Source organism: Solanum lycopersicum, chromosome 12 (assembly GCF_036512215.1).
Source record: "Solanum lycopersicum chromosome 12, SLM_r2.1".
Lineage (NCBI taxonomy): Eukaryota > Viridiplantae > Streptophyta > Magnoliopsida > Solanales > Solanaceae > Solanum > Solanum lycopersicum.
The window spans coordinates 11,369,198-11,393,221 of NC_090811.1; positions in this window are offsets into that span (position 1 = coordinate 11,369,198).

The window sequence follows — 24,024 nt, forward strand, 5'->3', positions numbered from 1 at the left end:
ATACAATCAATAAAGAAGCTTGTGTTGTTGATCCTATTTCATGTTATGTTGTTAATTCCCCTCCTACTATTGATTTTACTCAAAATCATGAAACTGAATTCTTATGACATGCTAGGTTGAGACATGTACCTTCTGTAAAGATGAAAACTATCCCCATTGTACCTCTGAATTTTTCCAATAAACAACTTTTCACTTGCACAATATGTTCTATGGCTAGACAAACTATGATGCCCTTCCAAGAAAGTAAGACTACAACCAATACAACATTTGAGATGTTCCATTTTGACTTATCGGGACCATAACACACGCCAACCCATGATGCTCATCATTTTTTCTTAACTATGGTTGATGACTATAGTATGTCAACTTGGACACAACTGCTAAGGTGAATAAGTAATGCATTGTAGACTGTAAAAGCCTTCATTTCCCTTACAAAAAATCAGTTACATGCCAAATCGAAAACCATCAGATCTGACAATGATCTAGAATTACAAGTGCTTAAGCAACTAGTCTTTTTCAAGAAAAAAGCATAATACACCGAAGATCCTGCCCTTATACACCACAATAAAATGGTATAGTGGGAAGGAAACTTAAATATCTCCTTGAAACAACAAGGGAACTTATGTTCCAATAAAAATTACCCATGAAGTATTGGGGAGAATGTGACATTACAACCACATATCTTATTGATAGGCTACCTACTAATCTCTTACAAAAAAAAGTCCTCATATGAACTAGTATATCAAAGAAAACCAACTTACTCCCACCTTAGAAGTCTTGGATGCCTTTGATTTTCAATCATAAGGATAAATTTGAACCAAAAGCTACACCACATGTCTTCATTGGATACTTTTTCAAAAAGAAAAAGGCTACAAAGTCCTAGATTTGGCTACTAAAAGAATTCATGTGTCCAGAGATGTGCTTTTTCAAATTGTATTTTCTCTATTATTTCTCCAGTTGGTTCCAATTTTGATTCTATCTTGAAATCTCTTGCAGATCATTCTTATACATTGCCTTACATGTGTGATAAAACAAATGACTTTGTTAATAATAAAGTGTTGAATTATAACACATTAGTTGAAGTCATTACTAACCATTTCCACAAACACTAATGCACAAAGTACTGAACCTACAGTTTCTATGTCTTCACATATACCCAATAACTTAACCCTTGATGATGCTCCAATTGCACCTAGACGATGAACTAGGCCCATTCATATCCCAAGTTACCTGAAAGACTTAACTTACATGCTATCTAACTTACATCCTTCTACATCTAACCGCCACCACTCACTCACATCTTTCACTTCTTGTCCTGATCATGTATGTTTCACTGGCCTGTGTCCTAGTAATCAGCAGTTTATCCATAATGTTTCACCTGATATTGAACCTTCTTCATATGAAGAGGAAATATTGAATCTTGCATGGCAAGTGACAGTGACACGGGAATTTGATGCCTTGTATGCAAATTATAATTGGGAACTAGTTAGTTTACCTAAAGGGGAGAATGTTGTTGGTGTATATTGGTGTACAAGGTTAAACACAAGGAAGATGGTAGTGTAGAGAGGTTCAAAGCTAGACTGGTGGTGAAGGGGTACACTCATCAGGTTTGAATCATTACAATGAGATGTTCTAACCTATGGTAAAGATCAGCATTGTTAGGACTCTAATTTCTGTATCCATAAAGAACGCCTGGAACATGTATCAATTGGATGTTAACAATGTTTTTCTTCATGAGAATTTAAATAAAGAATTTTACATGGCATTACCACAGGGACTAGTTGTAACACTCCGAAAGTCTAAGACATGTTCTAGAGTCTAATATGAGTGTTTAAAGTTTATTTCACTATTTTAAGGTCAAAAATAATAAATATGAGTCGTTTAAGAAGTTTAGGAATCAAAATGTCAAAGAACATTCATGACATCTGGAAACTAGTTCAATGAGGTGTTAGTGTGCCTTAGCACATATGACTATGTTTTAAGAGTCGAAAAATGATGAAATTGGTGGTAAGATGTCTAAAAGGTATTAGAGTTATTTTTATAGTTGAAACATCCAGGTACGAGACCCCAAGTAAAAACCAAAGGCCCTTGAGGAGGACCGTTTAGTAAAAAGCTCACAAACGAGTGCAAACGACGGATTGTGGGAAATCGACGGGGCGTCGATGGTCACTTATCCAAATTCATGGTAGGCCTGTTAGTACAAGTCTCTGACAAAAACGACAGACCAACAGGACGGTTGGTCACTTGGCCATTGTTTGGCAAACGGACCGTAGACGTGGTCCCGTCTATGGAGCCCACTATTTTGCAGCACGTTTTTAAGTTGACTAATTAATTAATTAGGTGGTTAGTGAATTATTTAAGGGTTTAGGGAGGTATAACTATGTTTTTTAATGATCTATATAAGGACCCTAACCTAATTAAACTAACCTAAGCCATCATAATTCCAAAAACAAAAATTACTCCTCATTCTCTCTTCTTTTCTCTCCCAAAGAAACCCCATTGAAGACCAAGCCAAAGGTGGGTTCTAGGTATGAAAAGATCAAGTTTCTCCATCAAAAGTCATCAATTAGTGAGGTATGAGATTCCTTTCACCTTTAGATCTCTTTCCCCAAAGGGTTCCTTCAAGATGATTTCAAACATATGAACTTCGAATGGGTTTTCTTCCAATACGAAATTGATCTTGTGAATTGATTTGCTTATAATTCCTTTTGGATAATATGAGTAGATTAACATGAATTATGATTCAATTATACCGCTTCTTGATATATTGGTATAAATTGTAGAAGATGACATTTTCCCCTTAACCCTAGGTTGTGATCTTGAATTGAATTGTATATTATTGACTTAATTGGTTTGGTTAGTGTGTTTTTACTATCCGATGTTGTTATTATGATAACTATGAGTAGATTGTGATATATTGTAATCCAATTATACTAGTTCTTAAGTAATTGAGATAGGTTGAAAAGTAGGTTATGAACTTGACCTAAGTCTCTAATTCTAGGCTATAAACTAGTGGTGGATTGTTGTATAATGATTCAATTGACCTTGTTATTATGTTGGTTACTAGTATGTGATGCTATTGTACCATCTTTGGGTTAATTTGGAGTTTGATGGTAAGACTTTGATGAGGGTATTATTAAGGAGATTGAGTAAGTCTTGTGATCTCTATTATTTACTTCAATTATGATTACTTGTGATTAAGTGATGATGTTGTATTGAAGTATACCTTATATTAAGATTGATAGGGTTGGTATAATGTTGAATTGAAATGTATAGAACAATGGATTGTGAGTCATTGACTAAGATTTTAATGTTATAAGGATGGTGATAGCTTACCAATGTGCCTTATTATGATGTGAATATGTAAATGTGGTAACCTCACATGTGTGAATTGTAATGAAAGGATAATACTCATGCAATTCTTATTGAGCTATGATGATGATGATTATACAAGGGGTAGACCTTATGACCTATATTAAGCTATGATGATTAATAAAGGCATTAAAGACATTTCAAAAGGGACTCTAGCTTAGCACCGAGTGAATTAGACTGCGGAATGTCCCTATATAGGGAAGGTTGGTTCACTATTGTACACATGAGATTTGAGACTATAATGCATGTAGCAAAAAGAGGGCCCCAACTATATCTCCTAGTTCTTGAACTATGTTTCCCCCCATAAGAATACTACCTAGTGGATCCACTACAAGTATTCTGCCTTCCTTCGGTGTAGGTTTCCATGACTTACCCCGAATTCCACATTGTCCCATGTGGTCTATCTCGGTTAAATTAATAGATTCCCAAAAGTAAAATAAATTAATAAAATGGACTCTAATTAGGATAACTTGAGAGGTTTGACTTAGTGTAGGTATTGGTATGGGACTCTTCCTATACATTGCACTAGTTAACCTTAAGGGATGTCTTAGAAAGATGTTCTTATGTATGTATATGCTTAATATAAATGATATATATATATATATATATATATGATCTTGCGTGTTGATGACACTATATGATATTGGTTTCACTTACGAACGTGCGGTTGGTCTCTATTACTAAATTATGAGGATGTTTACTCTTAATGACATGTTATGTGAAGTTGGACACTGGTTATGGTTCTTGTTAGGTTTACTTGATTGAGTAAGGTTATGGTACTTTGCTTAGAGATTGGACTAGTGGGCTTAATGAGGGTTCATGAATAATAGTCTTACTTTGGTTATGATGTTATGAACTCTTAGTCATGATTGTTGATAAAATAACTTGATGAGAGAGTTCTCATGATTATGTGTTCAATTATGTGGATATATATATATATATATATATATATATATATATGTTGATTTGTCTAGACTTTAGGATGTTGTTTTTTGTGATGAATATGGTCTTGAATTAATGAATATGTGTTCTTGACTTGTAATTGTTCTTGTATGTGCATAAAGTATTTTCAAAGGAAATTGCATGCTTTGAATGAAATGTCCCTTTTTAGCATGATTTTATGATGTGTGTGCATATGGTCTCATACTTAGTACAAGTGATGTACTAACCCTATTTTCTCTTCTTCCCCCAATATTATAGGTTTCGGTCGTTGGAAGCTTGTGACGACATTTGAAGGAAGACTTGAATTCTCACTCTCCAAGTTTAGTAGGTCCTCACTACTTCGAGGACAATGCCAATTTCTAGCTTCGGATATTGATTAGCTTAAAGACAATAGGTTCATTTCTTTTCATTTGAGCACTTAAGATTGTATAGCCTATATGTGGCCTTTATTGTATTGTTGTATGGGATATGCCCAATTGTTATACTCTTGTTTAAAATATTATGAGATGAGACATCCAGTTTTAAAACTATGTTATATATATGTTTGTGTGTGTGTACTTCATTTTGTCACCAATACAAGGATGGATATAGAATTTAGTGTGCAACACCTCATTCAGTTCATGCAATCATTTAGAGAGCCCCATTTGAAGCTAGACTATCATGTTCTTAGATATCTACAACATGATCCTGCTGTAGGATTTTTCTTCTCTAACAAATTTGACCTTACCGTCAGTGCTTATTGTGATTGTGATTACGCCTCTTGTCCTAATTCAAGGAAGTCTTTGAGTGGATATTTGGTTCTAATGGTTCATATAAAAATTAGTTGGAAGTCTATGAAACAACCCACAGTGTCATTATCTTCCGCAGAAGCAGAGTACAGAGTTGTGTGACAAGCAGTGGGTGAAATAGTGTGGCTAGAAAGGTTACTTGATAAGCTCTTAGTGTTCCCTACCTATACATTTTTTCTGTGATTGTCAAGCAGCAGTGCACATTGCCAAGAATCCTGTGTTTTATGAGAACTAAGCATATAGAAGTAGATTGCCATTTCCTCATAAACAACCGGCAACAAAGGTTGATCACACTCCAATACATTCCCACGGACAGGAGTCAAGCTTAATAATTACTGAGTAAGTTGAGCAATTTTCTGTGAGAAATTTACCTCTAAATTGAAAGGGGTGAGAATTGGATTAGTTATTAGTCAGTTTAGTGTGCAATGTTCATTCACAAAGTTAGTTAGTTATTGTTGATTCACAAAATTAGTTAGTTAGTTAGGAATTAGAAGCTTCCCATTTTATAGTTAGTTGAGTTTGTTAGAATTGTTCAATTTAATGAATGTGTAGATATACACATACAATGTATTGATTACTTCTCCGATTTTTACATTCTCAATAATATCTTTTCTCTTGCTCAAAACTCCATCAATGGAGGAAGGTTATGCAACTTGAGTTGTTGTTTTTGTCATAGCAAAATAGAGATTCTGCTAATGGAAGATAAAAATGTTACAAATTATTTGATCCAAGAACTGACCTTTTGATTTCATTAACCTAACACTTTAATATGAGTTTTTTAAATAATAATGACAACAGTTTAAACAGAATAATAAAATTAGGTAAATCAAAAGCCTAAATCATTATTTCTCTATTTTTAAAATTTATTCCAATGCATGAATGTAATGCCTTCACTCTTCCATCTTTCGAGGGTGTTAGTAGTTTTTTACTGCACAAAGATGAATTCGGTCCTTATTATGTTAGTATCTCCAGTAAGTATAATATTATAACATTATAAGAACTATTCCCTCTGTTTCATAAAGAATTGTCTAGTTTGACTTGACACTGAGTTTAAGAAAATAAGGAAGACTTTTGATCATGTAATCCTAAATTAAAGTTTTGTCAAATATACAAAATTGCCCTTTAATATTGTGGTCTTAAACATGTCACGTAGAAAGTCGTTACAAAAAAAAACAAAGAGGTCATTCTTTTTGAAACAGACTAAAAATGAAAGGAGATCATTCTTTTTTAAACAGAGAGAGTATTATATAAAAAATAATTAGAGTATAGGGGTAATATGGTGATTAACTTTGGATTTTGATCTTCCCACTTTTAGAAATATATATTATATGATATAATATGATGATATATGATGATATGATATGATGATTCTCTTAATAAAATTTATTTAAAACTTAAGGTGATTCCCCGATGAATTGCTTGAACCAAATTTATCAATTGTTTTTGAGAAAATTGTTAAAAGGCCCCCCTAATCTATATCCGAATTTTCAACTACACACTTTAACTTTACGAGTCCTATCACCCATCATAACTATTTATAACTCCCTAAATGCTTAGTTGGCAATATGAGTGTATTTCACTCTCTTTGAGAGAATGAACGTAAAAAAATATTACTAAATTTATTACTAAATTTTTAGATTAATATTTTTTTTAATAAACATATGTATTTTTAATTATTTATTTTTCTTATTTATTTTCTTTCTTCTCTATAGCTCCATCATTCACTGTCATAGTCATTGCTGCCACCATCATTTTTACCGAATTCTTTATTGTTGATTCGAAACAATTTGAATCCCCCCCCCCCTTGATAGACGATGTAGGTGATTAGTTTAAAAAAACAAGATAAAACTCTGGAAAAAATCATTAGAATGGTGGAGATGATGAAACTAATGGGGTTGGAAATCATGAACAACTTGGAGAGATTATGAATGAAGATGATAAAGATGTGCTAAGGTGTCGAATTGTTGTTAAATTAGAGAGGTGCTAACGATGGAGGTGGAGGTGGTAACGAAAATATCTCATACAACAATGGTGAATAGTATGGAGGCCCGACAAATTCATTTTGTAAGGAAGATAAAAAAAAAGACCCACAATGTATCCCCTAATATTTTCCTCAAATCAAAATTTCACAAAAGCAACTTACGGTTGCAAAAAGATTGAATAAGAAAGGATAAAAAAAGAGGAGGGAAAGCTTTTTTAAAAATGTTTAATTGATGAAACACACGTGTCAAGCGGGTGTGTCTCACCCAAGGCAATAGCTAGTTATCACGTTTTAAAGGGGCATTTAATCCATTTAAAAATAATTTTAGGGGGATAATAGGAACCACATGAAGTATAATTATGTACTTGAAAATTCGAATATAGATTGGGTGGTGGGGTGGGGGTGGGGGTGGGATTATTTGACCATTCTCTCATTGTTTTTCTATTTCTAAAAGTGTGATTTTTGAAACAAAAATTTCTAGTTAATTTAATTTCTCAAACCGATTGATTTTTTAAATGAAATTTGTAGACAAGTGAATTTTTTTGTTTATGGATCTATATAAAATTCAAATTAAATAGAGGCGAAAAGGAACTTCCCTCACTTGCTCTTGACAAGTGCTAAAATAAAACATGAAGCGATTTCTTCTTCACTTGGATTATTGTAATCTCTTCTTTACAAATTCAACTACCAATCCATTAGGTTTTCACACTTCTTAAGATACATTCATGGCATTGGGAATCAATGGATTTAATCAGAGAACAACCCCAGCCAAGAAAATCGAATTAAGTATGGGTAGCATTTTTGTCATACTGATCTCCAAAATCATTATAATGACTTTTTAATTGGTATGAAAATATCACCTTTCTTCCATTTCTCTTTACGGGTAAAATCTTTTCTTGAGGCCTTGTTCTGATAGAAGGGAATAACTCTTGTTGTCTCTTTTGCCTGGGTATGTCAGTCTTGCTCTCTCTTGTCGGTAAGTATATTTGTTATGGTATTGCTCTCATGCCGTTCCAGTAGTGTTTGTGAATTTTTTCATTTTGAGAGGGTAATGAAAAAACGTAAATAAAAACCATAGACAAAAGCAAGGGATTTCCGGGGCCCGAACAAGAGCAAGACGCAACAGGGCAGGTATTCTCCAAAAAGAAAGAAAAGAAAACAGGGAGTTAAGAGTGAGTAAGGCTAGGTTATAGCAAGACAACAGAGGTCAGGCATCTCTTACCGGAGGAAGAGGGTTTAGGTCACCCGTCCCCTTGACCCAGACACGAACTAATCCTTATCTCTCGAATGTACGCTCGATTTTTGTCGAATCATTTTTATCACCTTCAAAAACAAACCATAATTCCTTCTTGACATGATAAATAGTGATGTCCACCCTCAGATTGTTGTCCTCATGTATCCTTGAAGTAGACTATTTCTCGTGTTTGATCTTATTCACAAAGAATTTTTGTAATGCGAAACCCTTTAGGAGTACGGTCCTCATGTGACAGAAAATATGAGCATATATACTTATATGTAGCAACACTTTTAACTATACAAGTATTACTCAATGATCCTGTAATAATATAACCTAATTCTCCTCACCCCACAAATATAACAATGGCCTTGACATCTCATGGTTGTACTGGTTCCACAACTAGGCTTCCTTCCTTGCTATCTACACCATTTCTCCAATCCAATCCTAGGTAGTTTGCAACATTGTATCTAATTTATAATCTATTCCAATGAAAAATAGTATATCTAGTGCACTTTCAAAAGTACCAACAAATACTGGCTCAAAAATGGCCTTTTCTTTGCCAGAAGAATTTAATGTGAATGTTACTCAAATTAAGGAACCAAATTCAATTGAACTAACATGTTTATCATTCAGAAATTAGTCAAATTTATCTCACATGAGAAATGTGGATCAGTCACAACCGAGACAATCCTCTCCATCTCAATCACTGCAGATCACAAATATCGATGTAAACAGTGCTCTAGCACCAATAATGAAACATATACCTTAAAGAAGCACTAAAGAAACCCATAAGTCATTGGTGAAATCCAAAACTAAGAACTTGAATTATCTTATATTTTTTCATTGTAAAGGTTAGTTTGCTTGAGGAAGAGATATGTGCATCGAAAACCTCGTTGACACAAAACATTTACTAGGAATGGAAAAAGTGGAGAATAAAAATGTTTTATATACACATCAAAGTATATAAATCATTCCACGACAAATGAGATTGAAATTCCCATGTCATAAGACGATTTAAGGAAGACTTTGATTTCGAGGAAATAAATGAAAAGTTCAATAAGAAAGAGGTTGAGACTTTTTTAGCAAAAATGACAAGTCCAAAGTGGATTATGCAAATGAGGATGGAAAAGAGATGGATGATGATGATGTCAAGTGAATCTAGAGAAGTACACAATCCACTTTGACATAATCATAATTCACCTCCTTCTCTTCCTAATTTCCAACATCCACTTTGGCTTTATTATTTTTCCAATAAAGTCTCAAGCATCTTTCTTAATGAACTTTACATTCATTTTCTTAAAATAAAAATCCTTCTAAATCTTCTTATGATATGGGGATTCCCATATCCTCTTTCCACCGAATAATTTCTTGAGATTAGAAGTGTATACAAAGCAACTTCATTTTCACATTTTCCCTTCCTAGTAAATGTTCTATGTGCCGAAGACAGCCTTAACACACCTAATATCTTTCCCAAGCATACTGAACTTTAGAATAATTAGAGGATATAATACCTGTAAAGTGTTAGTTTTGAGAATCAATACTGACTCCAGGATTTCTTCAGTGACATGTAATGGAAGAGGTTCCATTATTGTTGCTAGACAAGATTATGAATTGATATTTTTGGTCTACAGTCATGGAGATAGAGGGGACCGCCTCGATTTTGATTTTTTATCAATTATCATGGGAGATAGTTTTAACTTCTAGGTAAATGATATACCTATCGGCTCAATTTTGATTGACTAATAACTAGAGTTAGAGTAGCAGTGACACTAATTACTTGTAGCAAAGAAGATATGGTCAGGTCTATTGGTACACATGAAAGCGAACTAAATCCATCGATTGGCTTTATAAAAAGATGATAAATTACATACCAATTTATAAAATTACCTAGGACTTGATTAAAAATGCAGTACGAATCAAAAGGAAGGAAGTGAATTTGGGAAACCAATAAAACAATGAGATGTTGAGGCAATATTTTTAGGTATTAGTGAGGAAAATGAGGCTATATTATTGCAGGATGGACGGGTATAAATGAATGTCTTTGAGGGGATGGAGCATACATAACTTGTATATCATATATGTCACTACCATGGAAGATTATATACCCATAGATTCTGTCACGTGCAAAAATACAAGGACCATGCTTCCATAGTCTTTCCATTCCAAAGATTTTAACATTCCAAAGACCTATGGTGAAGGATGAAGGTTCATATCAATTAGAAAGCTTTGTAATAAATTTCATAGATTGGTATTTCAATAGGAGACTATTAATATATAATTGGGTTGTTGTGGTTGGGGTTACTCTCTAATTAGTGTAGTAATTATCGTTTCCATAAATATGATTTGAGATGTGTGGAAACTATGGAGATTAAGTATGAATGTCAACACACCATCTATCAGGACTCTATTCAACAGTTTCCTTTGTATTGGGAGATCGATAACCAGGTTCTGATACCAAATTGTCACGATCCAAAACACCTTGTTTTAATATTTTTATCGGATATGTCCCAAACAACCCAGGGATCCTTAGGTCATAGTCTAGGATGTTTAATATGCATTATTTGTCTATACAGAACCATCTGAATATTTAAACAAACCAATACATTCACTAATGGTCCAACATATAATAAGTATGTCACCATAATTGAACCTAACTCAGTCATGGAACCAATATATAATAAGTACATCACAATAAATAAACCTAACCGCCCATGAAGAGAAAACATAATAAGTACATCACATTGAATTAAATTTGTTTTGGGATGGAACTAACACATAAAAGAAAAATCAAACATGAACCAGGCTGGGTACCCGAGCTAACCATTATAGTATTAGTACTAGGCACAATATCCAAGGCCACCAATACATAACTTGTCGTGGAACCTGATCCAACTGATAATATGTATCAGGTCTGGTATCGAGCTAGCTAGGATATATCTTGCACCATGTGTAATAACGAGCCAACGATAATATGAACCAGGTGTGGTACCCAAGACAGTAGACAAACACACATCACACAATCATATTCACACTTGTATCATCATTGGAAAATACGATTTTCTATTTGTATGAGATTGAAAACAAGATATCATTTCAGTTTCATTTCTTTTACCTCCCTAACCACTTATTTTATAAGTAACACAAATGAAACAATTATCATGCACACATTATGCCAACAGGAAAAAGTTGGACTATCAACTACCTCAACAAACCTCGCTAGAAAATTTTTAACTCAAAAACCAGTTTATCCACAGGTTACAACCTGCAGGATAACTGGATAGCACCCAACAGCTATCATCAGACCAACATTTATAATAAAGTATGTTAGCATCCTAAACAACAATAACCAATGTATTTAACCATCTCCCAACAAACTGCAATATATTATGCAATTAAAGACAATTCTAGCTACTATGTTAAGTCTAGTCTACTAGGTGCGCAATTGTTGACGAAATCTAAATATGAAATTCTAACTCTATCAAGGTGAATCCTGATGGAAGTAGACCTAGAAACCCATAGTTCCTCACCCCATGTTCAAAATTTTAGCTTTCTCCTGTTCTAGAAACAATAATACAACACCAAATAAGTCTTAACTGGCCTAAAATTTACCAAAATGAATCCTAATCCCAAACTCCAGGCGAGTCTCATGATTAATCTACCAAAATTAGGAATTTCTACCTTTAAGTCAATTCAATTTGTCTCCTAAAGTTACCAACACAAATTATAAAGACTAAGAATCGAATGAAAAAGTTATAGGAGTAATTTTGCTGACCTTTACTGATGATTTTGATGGAGACCAGATAAAATTATTCTAATTTTCTCCTACGCTTATCCAAAACGTTCTTGAATGGTAATGAGCAGTTTTGGAGAATTTTTAACATTATTAGAGAATTACCCCACTATAGTGGCTCAATCTCGCTATAGCAGAAGCATTCTTGGAGGGGACAAGGCCTTGGGAAATCCTCTCAAATTATCTTATTTTGTAACACACCTTCATACCTTGACATCACAAACCAACTCCTTCACATCAAATTAGATATATAAGAGTTTTGTTCACCCGAATTCACTTCCAGGAAGTCATACAAACTCCTATAATAAGGAACACAAACTCCACATAGACGTTCACCCAATCCTTTATCTAGATTTCCCAAGACCTCATCTTTTCCATATTTCATCCGAGTCTATCCTAACCTAAAATTTTCAACTCCCCAACCCAGAAGTTTTCTCACCCAATTTCTTTTATGATTAGCATGATAGGGAGGGTCGTTACCATAAAAGAAACTAAAAATAATTGGCCTGCATGATTAACATAGGAGCATACACAATACATGTATGTCAACGTATACCACTTGGTTCTTGAATTTGAGAGAGAAGAACAATGGAACAAGAATTTAAACAAATAATACTAAAAAAATAGATAATATTCGAGTTCTTAATATTTCTTGTAAATAGTGAACTATGTTAATCATACGCTTGTCACTAGCTACTATTCATTGGCTCCAATTATCAAGCAAAAAAAAACACAAGTAAATTTATCTGATTTAGAATATCATTTACTAAATCAAAGAAAGGATTTATTATTTAAATATTCTAAAATTTATTGACAATAGATAATAATAGTAAACGTTTAAACAATTTCGACTTGTTTTTATGAAAATAGAGAAAATAGGATACAATAATTAGGGTTAAAAGAAAGATTTAATGCTTTAAGAGACTTTATTCACTCTCACACTAATTGAAGAAAACTCTTTAGAGAAAATTTGAATCTAACACTAGAAAATAGGACCACTCTACTAGAAACAATTAAACTTGATTCAATCAAATTTGATTTTAGAGTTAGTAAAATGATTTTGAAAGCACATTAGCCACATTCCAAACCACACACAAATTTAAATGACTTAAATGTGGAAAAACACACTTAAATAATACCTTATTTACTTAATTAATTTGATAAAATAAACATAAACATAGTTGTGAAACTTGGAAGTATTTTTAACCTATATAATACAAACTAATTGGAGCCAATACTGCTCTAATTTGAACTTACAAAAATAATCACATGAAAATATTGATTCACGAGGCTAATAACTTGGCTATTTAATATTTCATTTAAGGAAAAGAAGAAAGAATTACATTTGACAAAATAACAAACAATGCGAAAAATAAAAGATTTAAAAGGGAAGGGCTTATTATCTTTTTCTGAGAAGCAAATATGGGCAATGAGATTGATGAATAATCTTCCAACCTTACGCTTAATTAATTCAAAAATAGAAAGAAAAAATTTGGAACTTGAGCTTGAAGTTATAGGCAGTGAACAATGAGACCAACATCCAATCCAAGTAAAATTTTTTAGCCCTATCGGCTTTGAAACCCGTTGTCAAATAGTGAGAAGGAGAGTGTTATTTATAGGATTGAAATGTTTTAATTCTTAATCTAAACTTCGATGTGGGACTTCGGAAATACTAAAATTTCTTAGACAATAAGGTGGACGCGCTACAAAAGTACAAATTCATACGATCTATCAAAGTTAAAGTAAAAATAAAAGTAATAAAAAAAACAAAGGGATAATATTGTGAACATGATGGAATGCTTCTCTAAACGACTAGTGTAAATCAATCAAAAAAGTACAAGGAAGGATAGATATGACCATATTTTATTTTTAAATTATTATATGACACTACTTTCACTTACTACTTCAACATTAACACCATAAGTTTATTAAGTAATATAATAAAATATTTCAAAAAATATTAATATTCAATAATTATTATGTTGAGTTGAAGTTTGACTACATTACAACACTTTATTGAGTCATTTCAAGAATTATACAGGAAAAAAAATGTAATCCAAGAAAAATATGATATGATTATTTCTAAAAGAACAAATGTAACCCTGTACTTTGAAAAACTAATCAAATTTATGAAGATATCTTATTTATATGTATTTTTCCCCTCGTAATTAGGATAAAATTTATATTTGAACAAAAGTCTAACAACAAGGAACTTATATAAAAAGTATAACAAGGATTAAATACAAATTATTTCTTAAGTTAGAAGGATAAATTTATTAAGTTACCTTAGAGATTATAGGAAGAATATCACATATAAAATCCAAACCTGTTGTTAAAATATATTTTGAGTCACATTTACTTGTATAATATTTGATTCATTATGCATTGTATTGTATTGTATTGGATTGCATTGCATTGTCCTATATATTATTTGAATACAATTTTAGATAGATTGTATTGTTCTGCATCATTACATAAGGTCACATATAAATAATTTAAACCATAAACCTAAAGGAAAAGTAGGATATGATATTGAGTGTCGCACCTTGAGCCTACAATATGACGTGGCCGATACTCAGAATTATTTGTAGTTCCAAGAAAACCCTTGATTTGTACTACTACTATACTAAATGGAATACCAATCATGAAAATGATTTTAAAAGATGAGCATGTAACAATCATAAAAAGACAAACTCAAAAAATCTATTTTTAGAAATCTGAGAATTGAATAATTTAGGTGTTTTCAAAAAAAATAAAACTTAAACTCATCTTAGTCGTCTATGAAGCTTCTAATTATTTAAGATAGGTTACAAGGAAAGAACCCAAGCTACATGAATATGTTACTAGCAACATCTAATAACCATTTATACTCTAGATAAACTAGAGCCCTATGAAAGTAAGGAGGTCTCACTAATAAAGTTGGATGAAAGAGAAATCCTAGTTATGCAACTACTACCGATCCTAAGTACCTAATCTGCATCATTAAATGATGCAGTACCAAATGATGTTAGTATACATAATGTATATTATGTAACTAGTTTGAGTAAACAAGTGGCTAAAACTCAATATACTGAGCAAAATGAAGAAGATAGACTGAACAAACTCAATCTAACAATAAAACATGCATGTGTGCTTTAACAACAAATCTTTAAAACTGAATATTTGTAATAATAAAAAAAATACCAAAAATAATATAATTTTAATTTTCATAAAATGTTTCTCTAGCCGACAACAATCATCTGAGCCTCATGGTGATACATCTTCTTTTCCACATTACCAAATCTATTTATACTTGTCTATTAGACCCATAAACTATGTGAACTAAAGAAGTGCAGGCATGACAAGGATTTGGGCTTTAGTCTGATTGGCATGTATGTGGGCAAAATAGTGCAGCAAGGTTCAATGTGCATGGGTGTTGAGAAGGTAACTTGAACATGAAAGGCTTATATGTGGCAGAATTCATCTGCAAGATAAAACAGTGTGTTGGCTTTATAAGGAAAAACTGTGGGGCTTGACGATGGCAAGGCAAAGGCATTTTTAAGAGTTGCTAAACTAGCTGTTGGAAACAGGCTAAAATATTCGAAGTGTTGAAGACTTACATTCTAGGAGTAGTGTTAGATAAAAAAATCGATCCTCTTTCAATTGGTACAGAGCTCAAGGTTAAACGATAGTGAAGAACGCTGAATTGTGAGAATTTGCACGCAAAATTGAAGCCTTTGTTGGGATCACTAATGAAAATCTAGAAGACCCAATGTTTGTAGGTATTTTGACACAAATTACTGATTTTAGACTGGATGCTGCAAAATTTCAAGGTGAAATCAGTGTGTATCGAAAAGATGTAAACGGAAATATTGCTGAGATCTTGAATTTTCGTGACACAACTACAGTATAATTGGATGGACTGCAGAAGGAAAATCCGAACCATCGTGAAGATATCGTTGTATTTTGTCGGGCTATGTCTACGTTTTGCTCTAGTCATGGGGAATCATCTGCGGTTAAAATTAGAGAACCTAAAGCCTTTGGTGGCGCAAGAAGTGCTAAATAATTGGAAAACTTCATCTGGGATATGAAATAGTATATTACTGTTGCAAGGGTGCCTGAGACAGACTAGTTGAATATCACTACAATGAAATTGAATGGTGATACTAAATTTTGGTGGAGGACTCTAAATACAGATGATGCATGTGTTAACGGACCCAGAATTGACATGTGGACAAGTTGATAAATGAAATGTGCGATCAATTTCTTCCTCGCAATGTTTAATAGAGACTCTGAGGCAAACGGGATGGGTACAGGATTATATGAATGAATTTAACTCTGTGATGTTAGACATTCAAAATATGTTTGATGAGGATAAATTTAACAACTTCATTTCAGGAATGCAAGGCTGAGTTCAAAATGAACTTCGGAGGCAGAATGTAAAGGATCTGCCCGGGGCATTTGTTGTTGTTGATTCGTTGGTTGATTTTAGGATGAATCGACCTATGAATGATGTTCCTTCTACTCCAAAATCTAAGAAAAATGATGCGAAAAAGGGGGACTGGAAAAAGTAAAATCGTAAGGACAATGGTAATAACAAGGGGACGACACAAATGAAGGAATTTAAAGACAGACCAAAGTGTAAAGATGGTAATTCAAAGGGTTGTTGGACTTGTAGTAGTTTTAATTTGGGTAAGTCTTGTCTGAATCGGGAAAAAGTTAATGCTTTGTTTGCCGAAAATGTGAATCAAGGGGGAGGAGGAAGAAGAAGTCGTGTCTGCCATGTCGAATCCATTGAGTTTATGTTTCAATGAGATTACGTTGGTTAATAATCTTGAAGGGACATCTAGTACTTCGAATCCACATGCTTCACTGATTCATATAGAAATGAAAGTAAAAAAACAACGTGTTATAGCTATGGTTGATACAGGGGCTACTCATACATTTGTGGATGCAAAGATTGCTCAAAATTGGTACTTAAGTTGACTAAAATCTCTTCCTATATCAAAATAGTCAATTCTAGGGCACAACCCATTGTGGGAATGGCTCATGAGGTGTTTATATCAATCAAAACTTTGGTGGGAAAACATAGTTTGATGGTGACGCCACTTAAAATCATACTTGGGATTTAATTTCTAAGAAAATTTCAGTTTATTCCATTTCCTCATTTAGATTGTATAATGGTTATGAATGAGAGCAATGCTGAATTTCTTAAGGATGTTAATCCATTTGGAAAGGTTAGTAAGGTCGCAAAGAAGAAAGACAAGGGAGTGTTGTTATTTTTAGAACAAAAATACTCAAGAAGCGGATTTGAAAAAAAATAGAGTGAACTTGTGAAATTCCTTGTGTATATTAATCTAAAGAAAGTCTGAATTTTATACAAAGAAAAAACATAAACATTAAAACTAAAATAAGAACATGTGACACTAACTACCATAAAAGGGAGCCACTAACAGCCATAATGGGGCCACTAACTTCAGAAACTTGATTAACTAAAGTTGACTAAGTCTAGCTAGAAAGTAAGAAGCACTAAATTGAAATAAGTAAAAAACAGTAAAAATGATAATAAGCTGAAAAGATGTCAGTTGTCTAACACTCCTCCTTGGAAGTTTTGTGGCAAACACCAATTCTTTGCCTCAGATCTTCAAACCCTTCTTTTGGCAATGAATTGGTGAAAATGTAAGCTAGCTGGTTATTAGATGAACAATGATGAAGCAACACTTCATTAGATTGTTGGACTTCTCTGATAAAATGAAACTTGATCTTGATATGTTTAGTTCGACCATGAAACACTGGATTTTTTGAGACTGAAACTGCTGAACTGTTGTCACACATGATCTTGGTAGCTTTTGTTTGTTCATGGCCTAAGTCCTCCATCATCTTCCTTAGCAAGATAACTTGATTCACAGCACATGCAGCAGCTATGTGTTCAGCTTCTGCTGTTGATTGAGCTGTAGTTTCTTGTTTTCTAGAGCTCTAACTAAAACAACTTGTCCCCAAATAGAAAAGATATCCACATGTGCTTTTGGAATAATCAATTCCACCACCCCAATCACAATCAGAGTACCCGATCAGGTTCAGAGTTACTTTGGCAGATGTTAGGAAAAAAATTCCAAACTTGCTAGTTCCTTTAATATACCTTAACACTCTTTTAGCAGTTGTGAGGTGTGTGTCTCTAGGAGAATGCATGAACCTAGAGAGTAAACTAACAACAAATAGAATGTCAGGCCTGCTTGCGGTTAGATATAAAAGACTTCCAATTAAGATTCTATACATACTACCATCCACTTTTTTGGAATCCTCATCCTTGCCAAGCTTCACACCAGTAGATAATGGAGTACCCATAGGTTTGCAGTCTTGCATTTTGAACCTGGTTAGAATATCCAAAATGTATTTTTGTTGGCATATGAAAATTCCATCACTGGACTGCAACACTTCCATGCCAAGAAAGTACTTCATGACTCTAAGATCAGTCATTTCAAAGATTTTCTCCATTTCATCCTTGAACCTTTGGACTAGTTCAATTTTGCTTCCTATCACAAGCATGTCATCCACATAAATTGAGACAATTAAGGAATCACCTGCATCATTGACTTTCACATACAAAGTAACTTCACTTTGACTTCTACTAAAGCCAAGTTGGATGAGATGATTGTCCATCCTCTCATACCATGCCCTTGGGGCTTTTTTAGGCCATACAAGGCCTTTGTTAAGAGATAAACTTGATCCTCTTTTCCAAGAGTTGAGAAACCATCAGGTTGCTCTACATAGATCTCTTCAGCAAGCAAACCATTCAACAAAGCCGATTTGACATTAATTTGATGAATCTGCAAAGAACTATGAGATGCAAATGCAAGAATAAGCTTGATTGTGTCATACCTTGCTATAGGAGCAAATGTTTCCTGGTAATCCACACCATATTGTTGTTCGTATACCTTCACCACAAATCTATCCTTATGTTTGCAAATTTTTCCATCGGGATTGAGTTTTTTCTTAAGAATCCATTTTACACCAATTACCTCGCGATTTCTAGGTCAGTCAACAAGCTGTCAGGTTCCATTCTTCTTGATCATGTCTAGTTCTTCTTGCATAGCTCTCCTCCATTCCTGAGAGTCTTGTGCTTCAACATAGCTTGTTGGTTCAGAGCTAACCAAGTTATACCGCTGATAGACATGTTTTAAGGATCGAGTTCCCCTCAGTAGTACATCATCCACTATTTCATCTTCTGAAAGTTGAGCCTGCTCTATTGAAAATGAATCAGAATAAGAGGTCTTCTGAATTTTTGAATCCTAACTAGCTGCTTCATCAAACTTCACTTCTTGGCTGAGAATTATTTTTTCTGATTTCAAACGAAAAATCATGTAACCTTTGTATGAACTATAGCCCATAATTATGCCTTTATGAGCCTTGTTATCCAGCTTACTCCTTCCTTTTTGTTTCTGGTACTCGATTATAACATATACACCCAAAGATTCTGAGATGGTGTGTTGATCTCACACCAAGCTTCATATGAAGTCATGTCTTCCAAGTCCTTAGTAGGCAATCTGTTCAGCAAATATACAGACGTATTGACTACCTCAGCCCAAAATTGATTTGGGATCTTTCTTTCGAGCAAAAGACATCTGGACATCTCCATTATTGTCCTTAACTTCCTTTCAGACACGCCATTTTGTTGTGGAGTGTATGGTAATGGCAATTGGCGTTCAATACCTGTGATATTACAAACCTCCACATATTGAGAAGAAGTGTATTCTCCTCCATTGTCAGACCTTAAAGCCTTAATACTAAGATTACATTGATTATCTACTAAAGCATTAAATTGTTTTAAAACATCAAAGACTTCACTCTTCAGTCTTATGAAATAAACCCAACACATTCTGGTGTAGTCATCAATAAAGAGGAGAATGTATTTGTTACCACTCAGCAAATCTGTTTTAATTGGGCCGCTAACATCTGTATGAATGAGCTGAAGTTTTTGGTTAGCTCTTCGTACTTGATTTGATTGAAATGGCAATTTTGTTTGCTTTCCCTATTGGCAAGTTTCACAAACTTGAGCTTTAGAAAGAAATTCAGGCATATTTTTCACTAGCTCCTTTTTTTCATCTCGGCGATGCTTTTCAGATTGAAGTGACCTAAACTTTTGTGCCATAGGTTTGTACATGTTTGTGAAGTAATAGTGTAAGCCTGCTCAGTTATTTTCTCCCAATCAACTGAAAACATTATGTTGCTTATCTTTACATAAAATAACTCTACCCCAGAAGGGTCAGAAACAACACATTAACCATTCTTAAAATGCAGAGAATAATTATTTTCAAGCATTTGTCCAACACTCAACAAATTTTGACTCATATAAGGTGTGTACAAAACATTAGAAATAGTTTTGATACCTGATATTGTTGAGATAGACACTGTACCTCTGCCTTTGACTTCTACTGCCTCACCGTTTCCCACTTTTACTTTAGATTTGTAAGTATCAGCTAGGAATTTGAACCGTTCAAAATTATTGCACAAGTGATGTGTGCAACCACTGTCAAAAAGCCAACTGAATCAGAGGATTCACAGATTGAAAAGTATGAAACTGCAAATAGTTGCTCTTCATGTGCATCGTCAGCTTCTGCTACTTGTTTGTGCAAAGCACCAGAGGCCTTTGCTCTTGATTTGGAGACATTGGATACGTGTCCCGTCTGCTTACAGTTTCCACATATAGCATTGACTCTCCACCAACAATACTTCTCCAGATGTGTATTTCTTTTACAATGTTTGCAACGAGGGAACTTCTGCTTCATATCTCCACTTATTTTTTCTCCATCATGTATGCTGTTATTCTTTTTGTTGAATTGTTGCTTTCTTTTTTGCTTTTGTACAGAGAAATCTCCTTCAATGAACTTTTCCCGTCTCATAGTCCTCCTTTGCTCTTATGCTTGAAGAGAACTTATTAGTTCACCTAATGGAAGTTTGCTCAAATCCATGGATTTTTCAAGATAGGAAATCTTAGAATCAAATCTATAAGGAAGAGTCACAATAACTTTCTCCATAATTCGTTTATCTGTAAATTCTTCACCGAGAAGTCTAATGTTATTAACAATTAAGGATATTCGATCAGCATACTTACTGATAGTTTCATCCTCCTTCCTGCATATTCAAGGACTCAAACTCTCTTTTCAGGTTCAACACTTGCATTTGATGTGTTCTATCACTTCCTTGATACTCTTCTTTCAACCTATCCCAAGCCTCTTTTGCAGTTTTTCAAGCCATGATTCTTTAAACCATAGTATCTACCACAGCATTCTACATGAGACTTGGCTTTAGATTTCTTTGCCTTCTCTTCGTTGTTGGATTTGATCTAAGCCAAGGTAGGATTTGTTGGTGGAGCAGTAAGTGGTTTATCTTCCGTCACAGTCTCTCAAAGTTAATACGCTTCCAAAAAAGCTTGGATCTTCAAAACAAGATTTGCTAATTGTCACCAGTGAAAGTGAATGGTGGATTTAAAGATAGGTTGTTGGATACCATTTGTGTAGGTTAAAAAAATATTTTGTCCTATAAGATCAACTAGAGGCTCTGATGCCACTGTTAAAAAAAAAATACTCAAGAAACTAATTTGAAAAAAAAAGAGTGAACTTATGAAATTCCTTGTGTATATTAATCTGCAGAAAGTCTGAATTTATTCAAAGAAAAAACATAAACATTAAAACTAAAATAAGAACATGTGCCACTAACTACCATAAAAGGGAGCCACTAACAGCCATAATGGGTCCACTAACTTCAGAAAGTTGAGCAACTAAAGTAGACTAAGTCTAGCTAGAAAATAGGAAGCACTAAATTGAAATAAGTAAAAAACAGTAAAAATAATAATAAGCTGAAAAAATGTCAATTGTCTAACAGTTAGCTGCTATGTCAATTGTCAAAGGTTGAGGAAAGGTGATGAAACTATACTTGCTACTTTAGTCTAATTGAAGCCTAATGTTATGGTAGAAGTATCAGATTGTGTTGTTGAATTGTTGAAACAATATGTTGATGCAATGCCGCATGAATTACCAAAGAATTTGCTGCCAAGAAGGGATATTAATCATAAAATTGAGTTGATGCCAGATATTATTTCTCCTACAAAAGCTCCTTATAGTATGACTCCTAAAGAGTTGGCTGAATTGCGTAAATAGTTGAATGACTTATTGGAGGCTGGACTGATTCAACAATCGAAGGATCCCTATGGTGCGCTTATTTTATTTGAAAAGAAATAGGGTGGGACGATGAGATTGTGTGTGGATAAGGCACTGAATAAGGCAACTATGGAGAACAAGTATCGTTTCCATTGGTGCAGTTTATGATGGACAAATTGAGAAAGGCATGCTCGTTCACTAAACTTGATCCTAGGGCAGGATATTAGCAGGTTAGAATAGAAGAAGGTCATGAACCTAAGACTACGTGTGTAACTACATACTTGATAATTTCGTGGTTGTCTATCTAGAGAATATTGTTATCTATAATAAAAAATTGGAGGAACAAGTTAATCACCTAAAGTTTGTTCTATCTCGATTGAGAAAATATCCACTTTAGTTAAGATGAAAAAGTATGAATTTTCTCAACAAGATATAAAATTTTTGGGGCATCTTGTTAGTAAAAAAAAATATCAAATGGATCCTAAGAATGTGTAGGCCATTGTTAATTGGCAGGCACCTCGTAATGTTAAGGATTTTAGGTCGTTTATTGGATTAGCTATCTATTACAGGAAGTTCATTGTTGGTTATTCGAAGAGGGAAGAAACTGTGACTAATTTGTTGAAGAAAGATACTAAATGGGTATGGTCTGAACGATGTCAAGAAGCTTTTCAAAAGTTGAAAGAAGCTATTGCGAATGAACCTATGCTTAAACTGCCTGATTTTAAGTTGCTATTTGAAGTTCACTGTGTTGCGTCTACTAAGGATATTGGAGGCATGTTAGTGGAGGAAGGTCATCATGTGGCCTTTGAAAGTCAAAAATTAAATGATGCAGAAGAAAGATATTTGACTGATATCAAAAAATAGTTGTTATTGTACATTGCTTTCAGGTTTGGAGAGTCTATTTACCTTGAACTCAATTTTTAGTGCGGACTGACAATGTTGAAAATACATTTTACGTGGGAACATAAGCTTGAGAAACACAACTAAGTTGTTGATGCATTCAGTCAAAAAGTGGTATCTATTGTATATTATATTTTGAAATTGGACATTGGTTTCTTTTATAGAATCAAGTTGTATGCTGTGAATGATTCATTATATGTTTAATGGATGGGTAAAGATCAAGATGGGACGATGAGGCAGTATTGGATCGAGGATGATCTGCTCCATTTTAAAAGGGAGAGAATCGTTGTACCAAATCAGAGTGGATTGTGAAAAGACTTGATAAAAGAATCACATGATATTGGTTGGGCTAGTCATCGATGTGTTGAAAGGATGTTATCCTTAGTGTCCTGTGTTTAATACTGGCAAAAGATGAAAGATGATATTGAGGTGTACGTAAAGACTTGGCATGTTTTTCAAGTGGACAAAACTGAACATAAAAAGGAAGCCAGTTTATTACAGCCCCTACATATTTCTGTAAGGCCTTGGTTGTCAGTAAGCATGGATTTCTTTTTTTGGATTTCCTAAGCTAGATGGCAAAGCATCAATAATGGTGGTGGTAGACTGTTTTTTGAAATGTTCTGTTTAGATTGTTGCATCTGAAATATGTTCACCTTAGGTTGCTGCTGATTTTTTCTATAAGTATTTGGCTAAATACTTTGGTGTTCCGGCTTACATTGTGAGTGATAGGTATACAAGATTCACAGGATTGTTATGGACAACATTGTTCAATATGATGCGAACTGAATTGAAATTCTCTACTGCAAATATCCACAAAAAGATGGTCAAATGGAAAGGATTAATTATTTAATAGAGGAATACTTGAGACACTATGTGAC